The following is a 12,477-nucleotide window of genomic DNA, read 5'->3' on the forward strand; positions in this document are numbered from 1 at the left end:
GAAGGTGGACATTTGGATTAAGCCTAATTCTAAAACTGGTAGAACTGGATTAAAAGTGTCTGCCTTTAAGCCTGCCTTAACTGCTTTTTGGCCACTTAGGGGTATTGGAAACAAGTTGTGCACACAGCACTGACATATCATCACCTTTTAAGTTGATATGCTGAACAAACAGTTGCTTATTTACACATTCAGCAGTTACAGAGCAACATTATCATTCATTTACTCGTGTTTCTAGTCACCTGATAACTATAAGTCATTCACTGTCCTTTACCTTTGTTTTTGGTCTGTATCAACTCCTGAAGAAAACATCTGGCTCTTCAGCTGCTAAATGCTCCACCATATTCACCAGCTAGTCACTAACTGTGTCAGTTTGTCATTTGGTGCTGAGCCGGTAGCTTTCTTTGAAAACAGCTGCCTGCTGCGCAGCACTTGAACCTAAGGATGTCCTGTTGTCCCAGGGACAGTAAAAATAGCATCCAGGACACAATGATATGTGTCTGGAACAATTCTGGGACAGATATAGGTGATATTTGGATAAACTGACCCCATATGGGAATCTAAATGGTTACTTTCTTGCCTGAAATTTTTTTTAAAGACTTACTAAAATGACATGTTTACAGCGAAAATACAACAGCTTTTAGCCTGGTACAATTTAATCTCTGCCATGATGTCAGTGCTGCAGGTGTTACACCATATTTGGTGACCCATCACATTCTGTGACCTGCCCTGATATTCATCTCACTCCTCATGCCTAAACCAACCTAACAAACACTGCAGGTCAAAGATTCTAATGGGTCACCAAATACTCTGTATCAGCTGTTGTTGCAAATGCATTCTGGGATACATAGTCAGCTCCTGATGTAGGGCTCAAAAAATGCTGAAGTGGCTGAAAAACACCAGCAGTAAAGCAAGTAAGCCCCCCAAAGAACGCCAAAGTGACAGCCAAAAATTATTATTATTACTATCATCATAATTATTATGTGTAATAATGACATGAGCTATAAGAACAGGAGAACGTCAAAGAAGAAGTGCAATTTATTTCGCTGATTTTCTCTAACAGCATGGGAACAGCTGTCATTATTGTTACGTGCAACCATTACGCACGGCTGCACATTTAAAAACAGCCCAATAACCCAACTTGAAGATGAAGTAAACCTTCATCGCAGAGATATCTCAGTCATCATTATTAAACGTCAGAAGAATGATCAATGATTTTAAAGCGCTCATATTGAAACAGACTTTTTTAACAGCTTCACAATTTAGAATAAAATGGAAAGATTATTGATATGAAGAAATAATGACTCAAGTGTAAATAAAGAGAGAGTGATAAAAATTCATCACTCAAATAATTTAGAAGTTTATAAATGCACCATTTTACCAGAAAGCAGTGGAGGCTGCAAGAACAATAACACAAAAAAAAACTGACACCAGGAGATGTGAACAAAAAAAAAACTGACAACCTACAGAGCATTTTATTTTAAAACATTACAGTAATTTCCTCCTGTTAAAAACACCTCTCCTTTAAAAGGGGGGGGGCAGCAGTAAGGAGATAATGACTGAATGTCATGTTACACTATGAAGCTGCACAGTGTTTAAAATAAAATTAAGGGTTCAGAACTTCTATGGCGGAGCAGAGTGAGTCGATAAAGTGATGCGAGTTACTGAAACAAAAGTTATGAAACTATATTTATTAGGCCTATGTAGAATGAAAAAAAAAAGAGCTTCAATTTGGGACAACGGTTGTTAAGTCTGGGACAGTTGATTGTTGAATTCGAGTCCTGTGGCTGTGGAGAGCGGTGAGAGTGAACCAAGACAGTAAAGTTGAAGCCTGACAGCAAAACAATGAGCTGACACTTGTTATAAATATCTGTAAAGCGAAGGAGAGCCGCAGTCTGGTGATGATTCTGTCTTGGTTCATCACCACAATCGACACCTCTGACATTATACATTTAAAGCTGCACTAATCAATATCTTTATATTAACAATTGATCAAATGACTGTATAATGTGAAACGTGTTACCCGACTTTGCAGTCCCCCTCAGCCCTATGAAACGATTTAGCTCATCTTTTTGCTTTCGCCGCTGGCAACTATGCTCTGTTGATTCAGTCTTGCCGCTCTCACAAGCCTCTTTTCCAGTTTCAGCAAGCAGTTGTTTTCAGAAAAAAAAAAGTTAGTTCACTCAGGCGTTGGTGAAAACAAAAACGAATCTAAACAGAGAAAACAACTATTGTTAATGTTAGTCGGATAGGCAACTGTTTGCTGACATATTTTTATAAAAGGTGATAAGTCAGCATTGTGCACTTCACCACAATGCACTGCATGGAAAACGGTACTTTTAAGTGTCAATGCATTAGGTAACAGAAAGTCTCAGGTCACATGTGTTTTAAGTTCCAGTAGTGGAAACAGAACAGATAGTCGACACTTCGTCCAGATTCTCTAGGATGAGGACGATCTCCCTCCTCACTACGCCCCCCTGCTGCCAAACTAATAAGTGTGTGACATTGCTATGGATACGCATGAGCAGCCAATATTTGTGATTGACTGTGTTAATGAACTCATTAATCCTCTCCAAAATCAAAATCTTGCTTTAAATTTCCAAGGGGAAAAAACATTATTTACTGAGCTCATCACTTCAAGAATGCAGTGCTGTCACAAGTAAGTCACACATGCACACATGCTGAGATATGAAGTTGCAGATGAAGAGGACCAAAATAGAAATCAATCATGAGAGATGAATATTTGTGTGGGTCACAGAGCTCTTTTAAACCTGTTTTCAGTCCCAGAAAGATGCAGTCCAATGAGACAAATCACTGTTTGATCACTGTGTGTCTGTTAAGACCAAAACATTATTTTCACATAGGTGTGGAGCAGGAAAATGACAAGACTCAGAATCAGTAGTTTCACCAAATATGCCTCCTGCTGGCGTAATTCTCCCATGTTGGAGAGTTCATTGAGTGATGAGTGTTTGCGTCTAGGTAGGTACACGTGTGTGTGCTTGTGTGCAGATCTGGTCTCACTCAGTATCACTGTACACCAGACAACAACATAAAATCCCACTCTAATGGCACACAAACTGTCTCAATGTCGGACCCCTAGGTTCTACTAATACACAATCTATGTTTCAGACCCTGCATGCGCCCATTTATGTGTGTGTGCGTGCGTCTGCTCCCGTTAAATAGCAATATGCTTCCAGCAACAGTGTGGTGACCTGCCCAGTGGGTATTGTCTGTTGCTGGGTTGTGATTTGTGTGTGCATGTTTGTGTCAGATGCACAAAACCTGCTGACAGGTAATCAGCCAGGCCAAAGCATCACACAGGGGCATAATCACAAGGTCACACACACACACACACACACACACACACACACAAATACAGAGTTATTATCCAACCCGAACAGCTTCACAGGTCGTGATTGCATTGCCTCAATGTGTTAGTATCAGTATAAAACTTTGAGGCGGAGGGAAATGCGCACCAGTGGCTCGCCATCAAATAACTTACCAATTAAGATAAGAGCCAGTAGAAAATGCTGAGATTTTATTTCTTATGTCATATCTTCTCATCTATTTTTTTTTTTTACACCATTTACTGTACACTCTGGCTAATTCTTTACAATCGTCACCTCAACACATTGCTCCGTCTCAAATATCTGTTCTTTATCCAGTAGTTTGTCTCCCCTGCCTGCTTTTAGTCATTTTTCCAACTCATGCTGCTTGTAAAATAGGACTATAGAGTGACTGACTGAGGACTGAGCTAAATTACTACATTTATATGTCTTCAACAGTTAGTGACTGTGTCAACAAACTCTTGCAGTTCTTTTAAAAAACAGCAAACACTAAGACAGACATGCAATCCCATTCAGGTCTCAGTTGGCAAAGAAGTATGGCAATATGAGATTAAGATCTCAGTTTTACAAACAGGTTGTGTTTGTCATTTTTCTACCTCAGAAGTTGACACACTTTCCCCAACAACATGCAGAGACTTAAGCTCTTGTCAGAGAGAGAGAGAGAGAGACCATCTCCTCCTCGATTACATCCTCTCTGACGAGCAAGAGTGGATATTTTTAGATGAGGATTAATTTTAATGGGTGAGATAAGATGTGAGTCGTGGGTGGAGGAGGGACGAATAAATAAGTAAATAGGACATGCCGCAAAACAGGAGGCAGCGGTGGCAGCACTGGGGTAGTGTGGCTGTTGTTGCGAGGCCCTGGGCAGATCCACTGATCCAGTGCAGATAGTGAGGCCTTTCATCCTGTACTGTTTTCTCCCAGAGCTGGAACATCAAAATCAAAGAGCAACCCAGTGTTTGTCCATAACTCCAAATGGAGCGACCTTTCGTAAGGAAGAGGTTATTTAGGTTAGATGTTGCTTTTTTCTCCCCCATTTGTATTAGTGTCTTCAGTAGGTTCACGCAAGGATCTGCTGAAGATACATTCACAAAACCATCTTTTGGGAGACGAAAATCTTAAATTCTATTTGTAATAACTGCAGATCAAAGTTATAAAAAGTTGCTATGAGTAGTAACAGTTCTTAAAAAGGACCATACCTGTGTTTTTTGTATATTTTAAGGTTGCAGAGCTTTACGAGTTAATTTGACCTGGATCATATTGAATCGTTTCTTCTGATATTTCCATGAATGTATGTGCAATGTAACGCATAACGACAGACAATACAACCAAACTGTCGAGAGGTCATCTCATTGGAGTCCTGACTTTATTTCCACAATATTCTACAATCTGAATTTTTAAAAACCTAATATTGTCAAATCTGGCTCATTATCATTTTTGTCTTAAAGGTAGATATAATGTGATTTTCTGTCATGTATATACTGTTATAATGCTGGATGCCTATGTGAAACATTAAGACATGGAACAAATCAAAAACATCAAAAAAGCTCCAAAACTTGAGATGAATGTATGTAAAAATGCCGCCTTCAAGCCAAAAGCCAGGGCCTCAGCCTGCTCTGAAAACTCTGTTTGTAATGTTACCTCTACTCCCCCCCCACCCCCACGCCCACCCCCCAAACTGACATCAGATCATTTGCACATGCCCACAAACAGTAGTCTATTTGGTAGCCTTTATTGCTGAGGTTATTCCACAGGCTGTTGGTGTGGTCAACTCACATATTTTTGAACAGTTCGGGGCTCAAACATGTATGGATGTATTTGAGAAGTTTATATTTTGAGTAAAGAGCAAGAAAAAGAAAAGAGCAAAATCTGACTACTACTGTTTGTTTAAGTGGCCTCTGGAGTTAGCAGAAGTCAAGGCCAAGGAGCAGCCTCTGGAAGTTGACCAATCAGAACAGAGTGCGCTCATTGAGAGGGGGACCTTGAAGAGACAGGAACTAAAACAGCCTGTTTCAGACAGAGGCTGAACTGAGGGGCTGCACAAAGAGCCAGTGTAAGATAAATAAGGAGTTTTTTGAACTGTAAATTATGCAAAGATGTCCCAAAAATAAAATACAGATCTGGAAATGTGCGTGTTATGTCCTCTTCAATACTTAACAACCACCATGGCCAAAAGCCATGTCTGTTTGCAAACTGACATTTTATGTTGATTCTGTCCATGTTCACAACAAAAGTCATCTATGCGCCATTAAAACAGAAACAGAACATCAGATGCTGTCAGACTTTTTAGAGAACAATTGTCAAGGTGACCAGATGTGTCACAATGTGCTGCTAGTGTGTTGCTGGAAAATGAAAATAACTGGAACATTTGGAGGTAAAAGTTTGATAGCATTAATCGCAGACTTTATGATGGATATTCTTGGACTCAGACACCAATAAACGGAGAGTTACAGTGATGGCTACTGGGGCTGTGCAGCAGAACAACCAGGCAGGATGTAACCAGGTCCAGTAGTTTGAAAGTGAAATAAATTTTTAAAGTTAAACTTTAGAATTTCGCTGCAGAGCTACTTCCTGGTTCAACCGGCAGGAATGACAACCATGTCTTAATACGCACATGTGTTGTTTATTGTGGTATGTGGCTCACCCTTATGTCAGTGAGAAGCTACAGTATATTCGTGTATTACACACTTGGTCTTCAATAAATCTGAAACAAGGGTTGTTTTGTCGTTGTTGTTGTTTTTTACGAATACACTGCACTTCTACACCTTTCTGTTATTGACAGCTTTACTGACATTGAATCAAATGTGATGTTGTAAACTTCGCTCACTTGATAATGCTTAAAGATCTTGAAAATGCTTTAAAAAAAAAAAAATACATATTTGACTCAGGTTTAGGTGCTTCTTGTGTGTCAACCTGATCACTACACCTGCCCACACAATGTAAATACCCAGTATATAATATTTATAAATGATCTGGCCCTCTCTAGATGGAGTAAACAGTAAGTTTTATCTATCAATTGCACTAAACAATGGCAAGAGGATCCTCTATTATCATCTTTCTAAATAATCTGTAAATTAATTAATTAATGTAACAGTGATTATTGTTTATTTTTTACAGGCAGGTTCTTTCAAAAGTTTTCTGCTCACAAGGCAAATACAGAACTTGATTTCTAACGTTTCACAGACAGGGACAGATGTCCCAACAGTGATTTATGTTTATTTTGTCCCATTGCAGATGTTTTGGAAATGATTTTTTCGGGTCAGTCTAGGGAGAATTCATACTGAAATTTCTTCCAAGAAATTCATCTTACTGCATCTTTGATGTACAGCATCTGCTAGTTTAACAGCCGACTTTTAGTGTTGATATAGGTTAAAAACACAAACTAACTTTTAAATCAATTAAAGATGGAATAAAATATTAAACACACTGAAATTAATAGATGGGAACACATCAGTGAACAGAAACATTTCAGCAGCTGTAGCAGCATGGCTACACAATATGCTGAGCTGACCAATACACATTGCTTAACCATAACACAAGCGAGCCACTTGTGAACACAGCTGCAGAAAGAAAACAGACAACAGCACATCCCACTAAAGATATAACAATGTGCAAGGTAACATCCTGAATTCCTAAATATGCCAGCGGCATGTTTATAATATACAGCATGAGAATAGCCTGCACTGTGTGGAAAGCAGGACAAAGAATTGTGCTGCATTGGCAGTCCTAAAATCCCTCATTGCTTCAGGAGTGAGGAGAGTCTCCATTAAGTTAGAGGAGGTGAAAAAAGGGTTTCGATTATTGGCTCCTTGCTGCAGGTTTACTGCATGTGTGAAAGAAATGTTACTTTATTCAAGGTACAGGTGAAAGAAGAAATAATTTTATGCGTATAAAATGGGTATAACTGGCACTTTCAGACACATATGCACCATCCCACTGCCTACACACACACACACCTTCTGCACTTCTATACATAACCATAATTCATTCCCTTGTCCCTAACTAACCTTAATCAGAGATACATGCCTAATTCCAACCGTTGCCCCTAAACTGAACCTAAACCTAATTCTGGCCTTAACCCTCAAACAATCCTTTGAAGACCCAAGTGAGGACAAGTCAATATGTCCTCACTTTGAAAAAATGTCCCAAGGTCTAACTCATGGTGATCCTCACAAAGATATATCTCTCTCTCTCTCTCTTTCTCTCTCTCTCTCTCACACACACACACACACACACATACAAACGCACACAGTAGTGAGTGTCAGATCTGCTTTTCTCTCCCAGATCTGGGACACTGTTCAACAATTAATTGATGAGGGAAAGATTTCCTCATCCTCCTGAGTATCATCTGAGTGTCATTAATCCAGCTGATAGTCTCTTTCCTTGTATCTACACTTTTTTTCCCCTCTCTTTTATTTGACTTTTTGTCAAGTAAAAACTTTGTAGTGTTTTAGGAACTAAAAGGGAATGGCCCTGTCTTTTGCTTGATGAAGATGAATTTTTGACAAAAGACTCATAAAGTGTTTTATAATTGGGGTGCATCACCTGAAATAAAAAGCACCTCATCGTCTGCTTGTAAAATACATTTTACAAGCAGACGCCAACTATTTAGCACTTACCATCTTTGCTAACTGGTTTTTTGGTGAGATCCAAAACCATTTTGTGGTAAGAACAATATAACTGAAGTGAAAACTTTAAATGTCCAAAGGCAGGATGAAATTTAAGGAGAGAATTTTTCAAGATTAAAAGCACGATATTTAACCAAGCATGATATTTAACCAAAAAAAACCAAAAAAAACTCTAAGCCCTCAAAGTCCCTTTACTGCAGTACCAGCACCCTTTTAGTTAATGGTTAAGGAGGCACTTCCAGTTTCTGATATCATATAGCTCTTGTTCCTATAGAGTATAATTGCACTTATTGTAATGCTTCCAAAGTTGTCCAACATCTACCTATTATATGTAATGTATCACAGTCAGATTGCAACATGCTATTTTCTAACTAAGTGTTAACTTAATATCACCTGTGCAAATGCACTTTGACTGGGTTTGATTTTCACTCATGTTTAAAAGACCCTGCGCAACCATTGTAAACCAACACAGGTGAGTTTAATTTTGACTGATGAGACCTTTTCTCAGGATTATGTGGGCTTGTACAGACAGAAATGGTTGATTGGTATTTTTCTGATTCTCCAGTTAGCTTTGTTGCACCTTTATCATTCTTATTAGCACATGGAGTTCAGTGACATCACGTAATCCCAGAATAAGCGAAAACTCCTGTGTTCGTGTGCAAGATATTTAATATTAATTGGTTATTGTGTTTTATTAATGTTTAATGTTAAAATCTTCTCCACCCTGTTTTAAATTGTATCCATTATTTTATTCTGGGTGTGCGTCATTGTGCTGAATTTATTTAACTGTTTTCACAATAAATAAAGTTAAGTGTTAATCAGTTAATATTGTTATTAGCAGCAGTAGTAGTAGCAGCAGGTGCAGTATAGTATGGAAGGATGAGGATGGGGATTAGGATTATTGTACAGACAGACGTCACACCCGCACACACTGAAGTGAAGCCTCTTACACCATGAGAAACACTCATGTTTCATTATGAGATCATTACAGCGCATTAGTGTGGCTTGGATGTCTAAATATGACTTGGAGCGTCATTACATCCAGACTGACAGCTCCTCCCCCCGTCTATATTTAGATATTTTTACTATCATATCAACTTCTGCCAGGTTTAATTATGACGGTATTGAAGTGACAGAGGTACATTCATGCATTCTGTAACTACACACACAAAGATATGACAGACTGAAGATACATTTCTAATTAATTGCCGACATTGTCATTTATCCCTCTCCTCATTAAACGGACATGATTTATTGCCAGATCAGCCACCAAGGGAACTGAATTTTATCATCTTTTCATTTCATTTCAGTGTGTGTGTTTCTACAACAGCAGAGGGCAGATCAGAGGGGAGTTTTAAGGCTTTGATATATGACCAACATTATGAAGAAATGTACCAGATGGGTAATACTGTGTACAATTATGACAATTACAACTGAAGAGCACTTTTTCTTGCTTATAGACCTATTCATTTTACAGAGTGATTTAACAATCCGTTCCACTGCTAAAAATTATCACTCAGCTGTGTTTCTTCAAAAGTGATGAAAAAAATATCCATGGAAGTCATGTTTCTATAGGGGAATGCTCACTTGAAGTGAGTTGTTTTTTTAAAGGATCACAAACACACACACACACACACACACACACACAATTGGTCTGGTTATTACCAAATCTGGCAAGAAAGATACAGTGAGCACTTAAATATAGTGCTGAAACAATTAGGTGATTAGTCAAACAGCTGATAATTAATCAAATATTTTGATAATCTACTTATTGCACAAGATTCACTAGTGTCAACTTCTACAATGTAATTGGCTGCTTTCTTCATATCACTGTAAACTGACTATCTTTGAGTTGGTCTGTTGGTCAAAAAGACATTTGATGACACCAAATTTGGGAAATTGTGAAGACTTGTGGCTTTTTTCTGAAAACACATAGACCAAAGATTGATCGATTGCTCAAAAAAGAAAAAACCTGACAGATTAATCTCTGATTAAAATAATTACATACTGTATCTTTCACAGTTATAATATTAATAACAATAAATATGACCTTTTTTATGAGCATACAGAGTACAGCAACAATTTTACAGTTCTTCAATGACTTAAGTTTTGAATATTCTGTTCATACACTTAAAAAGAACCAATAAATGGCAAGTATGTATGCAAACTGTTTGCACCATCTAAACCCAGTTACCAGTAGTCACTTTAAATAAGTTGCTTTATATGGGCCCTGCTACATGTGTGAATGCTCCAGCCATGGCCCTAACAAACTGCTCCAACAATGAGTATTTTCAGAATTGATATGTGACATCCAGGCTCCGACCCCATTGTTGCTTTGAGTTTAAATATTTTCACCAAAGTTTAGCCAAATATGTAAAAATGTAAACCACAATAGTGTAACCTATATTATGTGCGGCAATGGCCAGGCAATACGCCACAACTCAACCCATTCACACTCCTAATTCTAAACTAGAAGAGTACACTCAATAGAGTGCAGATCTCTGCCAGGTGTGTACAGTCAAGATGGCAGTGAAGTTAACAAAAATGGGGGTTTATTCATCTGTGCCTAACTTAAGTGGATCATAACATATTGGTTATGGAATTAATCTTCAGATGCTCTGGTTCAAGATGAGATCAAACTTTTCTATGGATGTCAGTTTTTGAGCCACGTTAAATGCCAAAATATGGCTTGCAACAGACTAGGTAAGCCTCATTTTATGCACCCCTGCTGTGAAATGCACCCCTTGCTCACTAGGTTCAAAAAGTGAAGCAATTCAACCTTAACATCACAACCAATCGAAGGGGGAAAACTATCTCGCATTTTAATTCTTTGTGAAGGGAATAGAAGAGAAGATCAGTTATCTACACTTGAGACGAGTTTTAAAGAGTGTAAATAACTGATGTTCAGTAAACGGATGTTCTTCTCAACACAAAATCCTTAAACAAACGCAAACCAATAGCCTACCTTTCTTATTCCACGACACCACATTCTATAGCTATAATTACAAAATGAAATTGACTTTTTTTTGAGCAAGTTGAAAGTATTTCACATGGCTCGACAATTTACTCTCTCTCTCTCTCTCTCTCAATTCTTACCAATTTATTGATTCAAAAGTATTTGCTTTTAATGGGGTTAGCCTGTATATAGGCTACTCATATAGGTCAAAAACAATGGCCTTCTGATCCAGAATATCAGCTGTCCTGAAAATGTAATGTGGTCGACTGTTCAAGGAAGTGCACATGCCTGTAGCCTATTATAGACAAGTCATATAACCTCTATGTATTTTTAATGGAGACAAAACAGGAGTCTTATGCTTAACTTGTTCTCAACATCAAATATTCCTGTTTTCAAGATATTAAATATTTTTTCCTCAACCACAAGAGGTCCTTCACCATACAGCCAAAAATGGGCACAAATAATATGAGGCTGATGTGCCCAGTAGTAGGCTAAGTGAGATTAGCTGCCTGGCGGAGATTAAAAATTTATTCCACTAGTTAAACTAGTAGAAAGACTGACAGCACCAGGTGCCAAACAACCAACCAACCAATAAAACACCAAGATAGGGTTTACTGTCAATAACTAAGCATAGAAAGACAAAAAACAGAGCCAAGACATCAATAAGGAGATAGCACAACCAGGAAACACTTACCCGGTGAAGTAGTGATGAAGTTAAGCGCTGAATGCTTTGGGTCCAGGTCTGACGCAGTCCACAGCGAAACAAGTGTCCCTGGGTTAGTTTGTTTGTTGGTTAGTTTGACTAACGGCCGACTAAAATTGATAATTATTTCCTGCACAAAGCCTTCATGGTGCCACAGGCTCTGGTAGGTTAAGAAATGCTTTTTGAGTGGAAGAAGCAGCGGTTATGGTAGCTGAAAGTGTTTCTGGCGGTGTTACAACCGTTAACGAGCTGTGGCGCAGCAGGCCAACGGTTTTAATATCCCGCCCTATCAGAGAAGGTGCGTTGGAATTGTGTTACAACAGGTAGAGTATGTCATGTGAGTGATGCACCGCCAACAAGACTTATGTGAAGTAGTACGCAGGTTAAATTAAAGTGTTTTTGCATTTATAATCGTCTGCAAGGATACAGTATAAGAGCATACATTCCTGGAAAAGATAATGCTAATTATGCTAATTAGCTAAACCTCTAATTTCTGTTTAACTCCTCATCAATATTGTTGGCTCTCAACAGCAGCGGTTGAGGTATTCATTGCATTTTCATGTCCTGCAAGAAAAAGTAATAACACTACATTGTGAAAATACTCAGTTACACGCTGAATTGTTCCTCCTGGCGTATTGTAGCATTTCACTGTTGTAGTTAGGAGCAGAGCCAATTTAAACAATTTTATATACTGTTGGGTAGTTAAAACAGTAAAGATGAGGTGAGGGGGAAAAAATCTATCATGGATAACCCAACCACTAATCGTCTGATACCAATAAACAAGTTAAATATTTGTTATTCCACTCACATTTTCTCCACGCGCACACACACAAAAATAAATCTATG

The 12,477-nt window shown here is 38.3% G+C and overlaps 1 long non-coding RNA gene across 1 annotated transcript in view; it reads right to left on the reverse strand.

Moving 5' to 3' along the window:
- The window catches only part of LOC137181267 (uncharacterized), a 60,946-nt gene extending 48,600 nt beyond the window's left edge, over positions 1-12,346 (reverse strand). Inside the window, exon 1 of the long non-coding RNA XR_010928139.1 lies at positions 11,623-12,346. This is a non-coding gene — a long non-coding RNA (uncharacterized lncRNA). The remainder of the gene's footprint in view (positions 1-11,622) is intronic.
- Positions 12,347-12,477: the final 131 nt, after the last annotated feature.

Source organism: Thunnus thynnus, chromosome 4, assembly GCF_963924715.1.
Source record: "Thunnus thynnus chromosome 4, fThuThy2.1, whole genome shotgun sequence".
NCBI classification, from domain to species: Eukaryota; Metazoa; Chordata; class Actinopteri; order Scombriformes; family Scombridae; genus Thunnus; species Thunnus thynnus.